Below are 12,112 nucleotides of genomic sequence, written 5' to 3'. Positions count from 1 at the left end.
GCCGCGCTCTGCCAGGCGGAGGCCGCGCGCTATCTGCCGTTGTAAACGGCCACGGCGTCAGCCCGGGGATATCTGCGTTTCGCGTCGAGTCAGTCCTCCCCGAGCTGCGAGCAGCGCGGCGCCGTCCCGGAGGTGCGAGGCCGCCGCCCCGAGGACACGTGCCGGCCCACGGGCGGCGTTGCGCCGCGGGCGCGGGCCCGGCTCCCGCTCCGTCTCGACCCCCACCGCCCAACCGCCGCGGTCCCGCTCGCGCGCGCGCACAGTGACATCACCCGCGTCCAATCAGCCGCCGCCGCGCCCCGCTCGGGCCCGCCGGTTCGGGCGGCTGTCAGCCGTGCCGCGCCGTGGTGGGACGCCTCTTGGTGGCAGCCCGGCTGTCGCGGCAGCGCTGCGCAGGTAGGCACGGCTGTCACCGCAGCGGCACCCTCCCCCGCTCCGCGCGGCGGGGATGGGGAGCGGCGAGCCGGCGGCGCGACAACTTTCCCGGTGCGCCCGGGGGACGGTGTCGAGGAGGCGGCGGGGCGGGATGGCGGGCGGGCGGCAGGCCGGGGCGATGCCGCCGCGTCGCCGTGCCCTCGGGGGCGCGCTGCGGGCGGGTGCCGCAGAGCGGAGTGCCCGCTGCAGCCCGGCTGCGCGCTGCGGCTGTGCCGGCGGGCGGCTGCGAGGCGCGTGTTCGCGCTGCCCTCTTCTTTCCGTGGGAAGGACGCCGTTTCTACCGCGCGGCTTTTCATTTATTATTATCGTTACTGTTATTTCTCGCGAGCGGCGGCGGCTGGCTGTAGTTACACCTGCCGGTGAGAGCGGAAAGGCCGCTGCTGAGCTCTGCTCGAGGCAGCCTGGAGGGCTCAGCCTCCTCCGGAGCTCTGCTCCCTCCTGCCCTCTCGCCCGCCGTTATCAGCCGCGTTTAGTAATTAAGCTGCGACCCAGGGGATGAGAACGTTTTTAACGGTTAAGATGTTAAAACGCACTAAAAAAAATTAAAAATTCCTTAGGGTTTTGAAAACGAGCCGGTATGTAATTACCGCGTCTACAACTTGGGCAAAAAATTGCCTACGGATGCGGCCACGTGTGCAGAGCTGGCTCTGTCAAGGGAGGTGTGGACAGATAGGCTTTGCTTAGTGTCAGTCCTTGCTATAAAATAGCAAGTTAAAATAACACAGGAGTTGAAGCTGCTGTGAGCACAGAGGAAAGCTTTCCGAAATAACCCAACGTTTGGAAAACAATCCTTTTCTTATCACCAAGGAGTTATGTAATGTGTTTCTTGCAGTGCCGATCTTGTACAGATCTGTATGTCAGGATGATCTTTGTCCCATCTTGCATGAATTATCATTGCCGATACGTGTGACAAGAACTTTATGGAAGCCTGATGATAGTGTGCATTTCTTGCTTCTTTCTTTATCTCTTGAATGCTTACTGTCTCTGTCTGCATCACTTGATTAATTCATATATTCATGTTTAATGACAGTTGACAATCCATCTGTACAATTTATCCATCCCTAAGTTTGTCAAAAAATAAAAGCAAAGGGTTAAGTGAAAGACTGACCTTTCCCATGTTTGTCTTCTCTACCAGCAATAGATTTCATTTTCTCTTCAGACAGACACAGCAAGTAATTCAACCTCTTTATAGCTGCATGGTTATGCAAGATATTAGTTGATTTCACTGGACATTAAACCTTGTACACTCTCTGTAGAAGAAACCCTAGATGATGCTTGCCCAACCTTTTGGCTTGTTTGGGAAGCATTGAGCAAATGGGAATTGCCTTGTTATGCATATAGAACATATAACTGTAATCTACATAAGTAACAAAGCTTGTTTTTTTATGTATTTTTAATTAAAACATAGAAAGCTGAGAGGAATAAGAGCTTAAAACATGTAGGATGTTTGACCTTGTTTTTGCAAAACTGATACATCAGCCTGGTTCTGTGGCAGTGGAGTTTAAGTTATACATCAGATTCTTGATGAAATGTTACTCTTTGCATGCTTCATCCTTGATAATTGTTCACAAATGTACGTGCTGCCAAAAAGCAATGACACGAATAAGGCGTGGCTGTGAAGAAAGGGATATGTTTCTCTGTTAAATGGGGACTTAACAATTGTCTGTTAAAGAGACATGACCACATTTTTCTTTGACTTGAGTGTCTGATTGCAACTCTACACATTCCGTGTGAGAATTTGCAAGTAGTATATTTGTTGGGTGAAAATGGAGCTGCAAATAATCATTTTCTGTGTGTATTTGTTTGGAAATCTTGAAACCTGTTCTCAAATTTTGATTTATCAAAATGGAAAGCATAGATGAATATTCTTCTCTGTTCACAGGTCTGTATTTAGCCAATGTATCAAAATGAATGAAATTATTTGCCCTAAGTCAAGCTTGCTGTAATTTAAATTTCACTTTCACCTTGCAGGTGCATGTTTAACTCATTTGAATGAGTGGTTTTTAATCTTTACATTCTGGCACAACTTTTCCTTTAGATTCCATACAGGACTTGATGTCACATTGCAAGCCATTGAGTCTTTTTAGCACTTTACTCCAATTTAGCCATCTTCCTTCAGAAAAGTAAATGCTGATCCTATAGTCAGCATCCATACTTCTTAGGAACTTCTAGAAGAGGCCATGATTCTGTTCCTTGGACTTCATGAAGCTCACACCTTTTATGGTGATTTGCATGATGTTATCCATTTTTAAAGCTTTTGCATAAAAATTTTCTTGCTGCCTGATGCAATAATACTTCATCAAATGTGAGTTACCAGTGGTAATTGCATCAACTTCTATTAATTTTATAAGTTCCTCTTTTGTACCGACTATCTCTGGGGCTATACCAGGTATGTTGACAAAGATTAATAAAAAATCACTTTAATGCATTTTTTTAGTGCTTCTTACAAATCAAAATATTTAGTTGTGTAGTTCAATGGCACAAGAAAAAGCCATTTCCTCGGTGATATTGTATTTGTTATCAATACTTCTAAAGAAAATGGCAAGTAGAGCCATATCTGTTGTGTTGATACTTTCTTTTGTCAGCAAAGCATAAAATTTCAAATTGGCAGCTTTACTTTCCCAAATTTCCTTTAATAGATGTTCCTGTTTCTTCAGTTCTCCTGCCTGTAGTCTGGTGAGACAAATTAAATCCATTTTTTTATCAGGGTATGTTACATCTGTTGTGCTTTCATACACTGTTGAACAAACTCACCATAAGGAAATGGTAGTGGGTTTTCTTTTGCTGCCAGATTTGCTATCATGTAACTAGCTTTTATAATAGAGTCCATTTGAGTTTTAACATTTTTAGAATATTTGTTTGAGGTGACAGACTTTTTTCATTTCTGCTGTTACGAAGCATTCGATGATCAGAGGGCTGGAGCACCTCCCCTGCGGGGACAGGCTGAGAAGGTTTGGGTTCTTCAGCCTGGAGAAGAGAAGGCTCCAGGGGACCTTACAGCAGTCTCCCAGTACCTGAAGGGGGCTACAGGAAAGCTGGGGAGGGACTTTTCATAAGGGCAGGTTATCAGCGGGATGAGGGGAAATGATTTTAAACTGGAAGAGGGTAGATTTAGACATTAGGAAAAAATTCAATACTGTGAGGGTGGTGAGACACTGGAACAGGTTCCCCAGTGAAGTTGTGAACGCCCCCACCTGGTAGCTCTCAAGGCCAGGCTGGATGGGGCTGTGAGCAACCTGGTCTAGTGGGAGGTGTCCCTGCCTATAGCAGGGGGGTTGGAACTACCTGACCTTAAAGGTTCCTTCCAACCTGAAATGTATGATTCCTTGATATGCATCGAATTTGAGAGCGAATTTGATGTTTCTGCATACAGTGTCTTTTCTAATTGTAATCTTTGAAAACAGACACTATTTCCTTGCAAATTAAGCATAGTGCCATGTTATTTGTCAGCACTGTACTGTGCCCTGGTGTCCTGTGGCTGGGCCAGCCGGGCTGCTCGGTGGGGCAGAGGTTCCAACATGATGACACGACAGCAGGGAGCAGGCTGCATTGCGAGCAGGTTGGACGTGCCTACCCTGGGTCATTGAGATTATGGAACAGAAAACTTCATTGGCTTGCTGAGCATATCTTTTTGGTACAATCTACATGATCACATGCCATTATTTTTTTCTTCACGATCACTGTCTCATTCAGTGTACAGGATGGAGCTCACTTAACACAGTTCACCCTTTTGTTTATCTTTCATATTGATCGATACCTGAGCACATGATTTATTCTTCACACAGCTCTACTTTGAAGATGGAATGGATAACATCTTTATGGGCTGTGCTTAAGTGCTTATCATATGATCAGAATACCTCACAGTTTTTACTTTATCACACACTACCTCGGTTGAGAAATGACATTTACAGATGGTGATCAGAGGGTTAGGTTAAAACCATTCACTTGTAAACAACAGTTCTTCTGTATATTTGCTTAAGCAACAACTGCCACTGTTTTTATTAACAGTCCTGAGTGTGCCACACATGGAATCACAGAATGACTTGATCTGGAAAAAACATTAAAGATCATCCAGTTTCAGCACCCCTGATGTTAGCGGGGTTACCACCCACTAGATCAAGCTTGACAGGGGCCCTGACTAGAATGCCTCTATGGATGGGATATCCACTGCTACTTTGGGCAGCCTGTGCCAGTGCCTTACCACCTGTGCTTGCCACCTTACTCTTAGAGAAAAAAATCCTCCTAATGTATAACCTAAATCTCCCCCTTTGTAGCTGCCTCATCCCGTCTCTATCTGCTTGTGTAAAAAGTCAGTTTCTGTCCTTCTTATAAGCTCTCATCAAGTACTGGAAGGCTGCAGTGAAGTCTCCTCAGAGCTTTGCCTTCTCCGGACTGAACAAGCCTAGCTCCCTCAGCCTGTTTTCATAGGGGAGGTGCTCCAGCCCTCAGATCACTTTTGTGGTCTTCCTCTGGACCCACTCCAGCAGCTCCACATCTTTACTGGGAGCCCTAGGCTGGACACTGTATTCCAGATGGGGCTTCATGAGTAGAAGGAGACAATCACCTGTTTTCCCTGCTGACCACCCCTCTTTTGATACAGAGCCTCTTCCCTTCCTACAAGCCCTGCCTCACTCACTGCACACATTTCTGTTTCTTCAGTGCATGAGTCCTGCCTTTAGATACTGTCCTGTTTCATCTTCAGTATGTGTTTATCCTGTGCCCTGAATAAGGCAGGATAACTTTGAAGAAGGATGTGTTTAGTTAAATACTGTTTTAATATATATACACTCAACAGAAGTGAATTATGGTTGCACAGATAAGAGTGTTTGTCATTCTGTAACTTTTGAGTGGTTGATTCATTAATATAAATAATATTCTTTCATGATGTTTCTTAAAACCTAGAAAAATAGATGCAAGCAAATTAAAAGAATAACAATAAAAATCAAATCCAAAGAAAGCATCAAAAAATTTCAACTTTCAAAGTAGATTTCATGTGTTTCCTTATGCATTACTGCATTGGATCCACAATGGTTATCAGTAGGACTGGAAAAGTAGCATCCTTTGCAAAGGCTGTTAGCTAAGAGTGCTATTATTAGAGTTTAGTTCCCTTTAAATATGCCAGTGATAAAGCAGAATGAGGTGATTTGTGGAGGGATTCTACTGTTATATTTAACAGTGGAAAAGTAGTAATAAAATGAATTCTTTCCTTTGATTTCAAGCTGTAGTGAGAATCTGTCATAGCGGATGAGTCTTCTGCAGGCACAGTCCTTTCCTCTTTAAGCTAATTTTCTTCAAAACAGTCTCTTTATTCTCCTATAACCAGTCAAAATACCAGTTTTTTAGGTACTACTCACCTTGTCTATTCCAGAGCTTTTCTCAGCCAGTCCCATCTCTCCCTTGTTGTCAACCTTCTTTCAACTTACATTTTTTTATTCTTCATAGCTTTGTCTTGTTTTCCCAGATCAGTCCAGTCTAGACTCTCCTGTTTCCATACACATTTTCAGTACTTTTACAAGGTGCTGGTCTCGATTCTTGCTCACCATTGTAGCCCTATGTATGGCTTTTGTTTGTACTGAAACATCACAGTACTAACAACTTCTAAGAAGTTGGTTAATTTGGGGTCAGTTTTTAGAGATGCAAGAAAAAGTGTAACATTAACTGAATGCTTGCCTATGTTAACAGCTTCAAAACATAGTTGCTAATGACTTTTGAGGTGTTTCAATTCTTTTGGTGAATAAAAGGAGGAAAGTTGTTCATGTATTTTCTTTATTGTTACTTTTTAAAACTGAACTCATCACGTCTTTTGGTGTGGTTTGCAGTATGTATTGTGCTTGTATAGACAAATGGGTAGAGAGCAAGAAAGGACAGATAGGATAATTTGCCAAAGTTGCAAGTAATAGTAAACACTGGAAGTGCTGAACAACATAAATAGTCCTAATTATAAAGAGGCATCTGCAGTTCTGCCTTGAGTAATATACTGTATATTTTAGGAATACTGTATTTCTTAGGACATTATTCTAATTATATTCTAATTCTAATTTATTCTCCCGGTTGAGTTTTGAGTTTCTGGGCTGGCAGATAAAATGTCTTATGAATTGATGAATTGAGTGTTTTGTTTTATTTTTTTAAATAGGATTTTTTTTTCCATTTGATGTTAATATCCTACTGTTTTATTACTGCTACTTTAGTGAAACACTTATAGAAATGTGATATAAACCTTTTTTCTGGTGGGTTGAAATCTGAATAAATTGTGACTTGACAGAGTTATGACTGCACCATAGTTTTGTTTACATAAGCTAGTCATTTTAATGTGATGAAAATACCACTTGCAATAATTTAGACTGAACTGGGGGCATAGAGTTGTAGTTTACATCATAAACTGAATATTGTAATTCTTCTGTGAGAGTATATAAGAACAGCTGAATACGTATAGAGTCTCCTTAAAGCTTGTATGAACGGGGCAGTGTTGAAATGAAGAATTATAAGTACATATTTGACAAGGTCTTTTCTTGTAGTTATGTAATGCTTGCTTTTATCCTGGACACATATTGGCCAGATTATGTGTTGTTTCTCCACAGTGGAGCTAGTGTATAGTGTAGGGATCATAAATTAATCAAGAGATGAGTGTTCTTTTTATAGCTTTTCTAGAAGCATTCTACTTTACCCTAGATAATTCACTTTTCTCCAGTTTAGGAAAAAAATTGAGCACAAGAATAACTATGAGTTGCTGATGTCTTTTGGTCAAGACAGTAATCAAAGTTAGGAGGCTTGTACTTGAATTTGCTGCTTTAGTAGTTTCTGCTTGCACTTGTTTTGCTAATTGAGATAATTGAATTAATGCTCTTCAGCTTAACAACTCTTTAATTTCATTTGTTTATAAAGATCAAGGAAAGGTGGTGGTACATTTATTTATAAGTACTGATAACTCTTCTGTTTCATCTGAAGAAAGGATTTTATTATTAAAACAACTTCTCTACAATATGAAACTTGTATTATTCAAACAAAATCTCACGTTTAATCTTTTCATATAGAATGTGGATATTTAGAACAAACACTGGAACTGGCTGTTAATGCTATCTTAATGTTGTTACTTGTTAATGTGTGTATCTTTCTGACAATGGTGTTTGCTGAATGAGGGAGATAACACAGGGCCCTTTCTCAAGCAGAGGGATGGAACAGAAGAAGAGTGACTGCTTCTAACACATTTTTTTTTTCCATGTGTGCGAAAAGCTAAATTGCTTTATATTTTAACAAAGGCTTCCTTCAAGATAACCAGTTTTCAAACGTTTGAAACTAGCAATACTGGCAACTTTGTTTTGATAGAGAAGGTCAGTTATTTTTCATCTACTCACTGGTAAAATAAAATGAAAAGAAGTAAAATGTCTCAAAATATTAGATATAAACACCCTATTTTTCTTTACCAACCACTATTAATGAACTGTAAGTGCCTAGTAGGATAATTTGTCTGTTGTTAAAGCTTAGTGTTTCTAGAAGTTAGAAACTGCTCCTGCTAGTGATGCTTTTAGATAAATTATAGCTGAAATGTAGCATTTTTTTTTTTGCTATGAAGGTTTTCAAGCAAATTAAAAGGAAAATAGTCATTTGGAGAGTTGAGAAAGAACAGCTGGAAATATACATTATTTTGGTTTGTGTATTTCTTCTTGTGAAGAGTAAGTCCATCACCTTTTTGAACTATTGCCAGAAGGCCAGCTTCCCTTTCATCAGCTGTCTACAGTTTAGCTCTTTTCTAAAAATGAATTTAGGAATATTGAACAGTTTCCACTTCAGATTTTCATTATAAAGGAGCTCCAAGGGACACCAGCTGCTGTTGAAACAGATCTTGAGAAGGCAGGCATTCTGAAACTCCATTTTCACTTTCTTGGCACTTCCTGAACTCTGCCTCTCTTTGCACTTGTTATCTATTGTATATTTTCCCTCTTACTTTTCCTAGCCCTGTAGTTTTTCTTTTTTCTTTTTAACATATTAATGTTTTCAAAAAGTATTTGATTGCATCACTTTTATAACTTGTAGCTGCAGTATCTCCAGAAAAGACATAGTGAGGCCATCACAATGGCAAAAGTAGTCAGGAGCTTGTCTGGTACAGGTTATTTTTGAAAGTTACAAACTAGAGAGTAATTAATGTGCAATTTTTAACATTAGCTGACATTAAAAAAAATCTGTATTAATTTATTTTTTATTGCTTTCATTATTTTTTTGGCTTTCTATATAACACATTGTAAATGTGCCTGCTATTGTAAAAATAATACTAAAGAGGAGCTAGCAGTGTAGTGCCAGTGCTGACTTATGTTCTAAATAAGTGAAGCAATACTTGGATGTTTAAACATCTTCAATTTTAATTTTGCCTTAAATCTTGCCAGATGAATACAGTATTTTATTAGTCAGTGTAAGAGAAGAGACATACTCAGAGTTAGGCAGGATATGCTGAATAAGATCCTTAGTTCCTTTGTTCAGTATTATAATTCATTGCTTTTCATGGCTTTATGATTTTTGATCAGTATTCCACATCATAACATCATATAGTGTACTGGGAGTTGTAGAATTAATGCTGCAGTTCTGTGCATTGTTGATATTTCTGGTCTCCTGGTCTCAGAAGAGAAGAGTGAATGAACTACAACTCCCAGAAGACTTCACTTTTCCATTTTTGTTTTCCATTTGGAGGGAACAATAAAACTGACTGGGAGTCGTAAGACTGCCCCTACTTTTCAGTCTTTGCTTTATTGCCACCTCGCCTACATGTTTAGAGTAAGGACTTTAGTTTTGGAAACTCTCTCATTTCATTTGATTTATTACCAATCATACTGTATTATCATAGAATCACAGAATTGCTCAGGTTGGAAAAGACCTTCAAGGTCATCAATTCCAACCTTATATTGTATTATCTCTGTTATTATCTCTTGTATTCCACTGTTATATTCAGTAAATTACGTTGTTTTCCTTATCTCATTGCCACTGTTTTCCTTCTCTGGGCCCATCTCCCTACCTCTTCCCTTCCCCCCTTCTCCCTTCCCTGGGTGTGTGGGTCCATGGGTCCCTTCTCTCCCTTGTCATGGTACTAGGCCAAACCATGAGATTTTTATCCATAGAATCAGGTTGGAAGATGTCTGTAAAGGTCATCCAGTACAACTCGCATGCAGTGAATAGGGTTATGTACAGCTAGATCAGATGGTTCAGTGCCCCGTCCAGCCTGACTTTGAATGCCTCTAAGGATGGAGTCACCACTGCTTCCCTGGGCAACCTGTTCCAGTGTTTCAGTACCCTTAGTTTAAACTACTTTTTTCTTATTATCCAATTTAAATCTTCTCTGTTTTTGTTTGAAATCATTTCCCCTTGTCCTATCGCATTAGGCCCTGCTAAAGAGACATTAGGCCCCTTCTTCATTATAGCCTACCTTTAAGATACTGAAAGGCCATCATCAGTTCTCCCAAGGGCCTTCTCTTCTCTACACATGGGAATGGAAAGCCCCAACTCTCTCAGCCTGTCCCCATAGTGAAATTATTCCATCCTTTTTATAATTTTTTGGCTCTCGTCTAGGTGTGTTCTAACAGGTTCATATCTCTCCTGTGCTGAAGACTCCACATCTGGACCCAGTACTCTGGGTGAGATCTCGCCAGTGCAGAGTAAAGGGGCAGCATCACATCCTCACACTTCTTTTCATGCAGCCCCGAATATGGTTGGCTTTCTGGGCTGCAAGGGCTTGTTGCTGGCTGTCCACCAGTACCCCCAAGTCCTTTCTCACAGTATTGTTTGATATCCTTTCATCTCCTGCATGTGTTGATATTGGGGGTTGCCATGACCCAGATGCAGAACCTTGGGCTTGGATTTGTTGAACCTCATGAGGTTCTCTTGGACCCACTGCTTGAGCTTGTCTAGGTCTCTCTGCATGGCATCCTGTCAGGCCTGTTGACTGCACCACACAGCTTGGTGTCATCTGCAAGCACGTGGAAGATACACTCAATCCTGCTGTTGATGTCATTGATGAGTGTATTAAAGAGCATTGGTCCTAATAGAGACACCTGAGGGACACCACTAGTCAGTGATCTCCACATGAGTGTTGAAGCATTGACCACAACTCTCTGAGTAAAATCTCATAACTGGTTCATCATCCATTGAACAGTCCACCCATCAAATCCATACCTTTCCAATGTAGATAATGTTATGGAGGACCATGTCAAAGGCCTTACTGAAGCCCAGATTGATGACATCAGTGGCTCTTCCACGGTCCATTGATGCAGACACTATTATAGAAGGCCTCTAGGTTTGTAAGGCTGGACTTGCTCTTGATGAAACTGATGCTGATGGTTGAGTATCACCTCCTTATCTTTTATGTATCTTAGCATAGCTCCCAAGAGCATCTTTTCCATGATCTTCCCTAACAAAGAGGAGACATTAACAGGTTTGTAGTTTCTTGTTTTATCCTTTCTATCCTTCCTAAGAGTGGATGCTGTATTGCCTCTTTTCCAGTCACCCAGGTACTTTACCTGACTGCCATGATTTTCAATTATCATTGAGGGTGACTTGGTGACTGTGTTAGCCAATTCCCTCGGGACTCTGGGGTGATTCTCACTGAGACCTGTAGTTCCTCAGGTGGTCATGAACCTGATCTTTGCTCACAGTGGGAGGGACATTGCCCCAGTTCCCCATTCTAAGCCATACACTCAAGGGGTGTGTGAAGAGTAGCTGCCGCTGAAGACCGAGGCAAAAATGTCATTGAGTACCTCAGCCTTCTTGTCTGTTGTTACCAGCCTGCCTCTGTTGCTCACTAAGGGGGTTATGCCTTCTTGGACTTTACTTTTCTGGTTGATACACCTGCAGAAATAAGCCTTACTTATTCTTCTTTGCACCTCTTGCTCAGCTCAGTTCCACTTGGGCCTTGGCCTTCCTGTCTTAATCTCTACACTGCCTACCAGCATCCCTATGCTCCTCACATGCTACCCATCCAAGCTTCCACTGCACATGTATTTTCTACTTACTCTCTAGTTTGACCAGAAGATCCCAGTTCAGCCATCTCAGTCTCTTGTCTTTCTTTCCTGACTTCTTGCACATGGGAATGGAGAGCTCCTGTGCTCCTAAGGAAAGCTTCCTTAAAGATCTGACAGCTCTGCTCTGTTCCCTTGTCCTTGAGGACAGATTCCCAAGGAGTTTTGTTGACTAACTCTTCCTGAAGAGTTGGAATTTAGCTTTCCTAAAATTTAGTATCCCGATTTTACTCTCTGTCTTTCTCATGTCCCTTAGAAGCGTGAACTCCATCACTACATGATTACTGCGGCCCAGAAATCCTCCAGTCCTGATGTTGCCAGTCAGTTCTCAAGCACTGGTGAGCAGTGCTAGTTTTGCAATACTTACTGATGCATAAAATAAAAAAATTATAATACATAGCAAATTATTTACACCATAATCTATTTCTGTCAATTATCCTGCATTTTTATAAACTGTTTATCTGTGTAAGTGTAGAATTAGTGGTTTAGATGAAGAATTAACTTCCTTCTACACAGTTGGTATTTGCAAAAAGAACCTGGAATGTATAAACAAAACTAATTAAAGTGTAAAAAGCATACACATTTCATATCTGATACATTGTTCTAGCCTTATTCAGTCACCATTGAACTGGCATACATATGTATACAGGCACAAACATACCTGTATATATGGTCTTTTT

General features: G+C 41.3%; 1 protein-coding gene across 1 annotated transcript in view; it reads left to right on the top strand.

Annotated features, from left to right (window-relative positions):
- The first annotated feature begins 339 nt into the window (after window positions 1–339).
- Window positions 340–12,112, top strand: part of CNTN1 (contactin 1) — a 232,509-nt gene continuing 220,736 nt past the window's right edge. Inside the window, exon 1 of the mRNA XM_065743432.1 lies at window positions 340–396. The gene's annotated coding sequence lies outside the window, so the exon portion shown is untranslated. The remainder of the gene's footprint in view (window positions 397–12,112) is intronic.

This window comes from Cyrtonyx montezumae, unplaced genomic scaffold, assembly GCF_038088225.1.
Source record: "Cyrtonyx montezumae isolate F1298 unplaced genomic scaffold, pur_monq_1.0 scaffold_3, whole genome shotgun sequence".
Lineage (NCBI taxonomy): Eukaryota > Metazoa > Chordata > Aves > Galliformes > Odontophoridae > Cyrtonyx > Cyrtonyx montezumae.
This window is presented reverse-complemented; position numbering and strand designations above follow the sequence as displayed.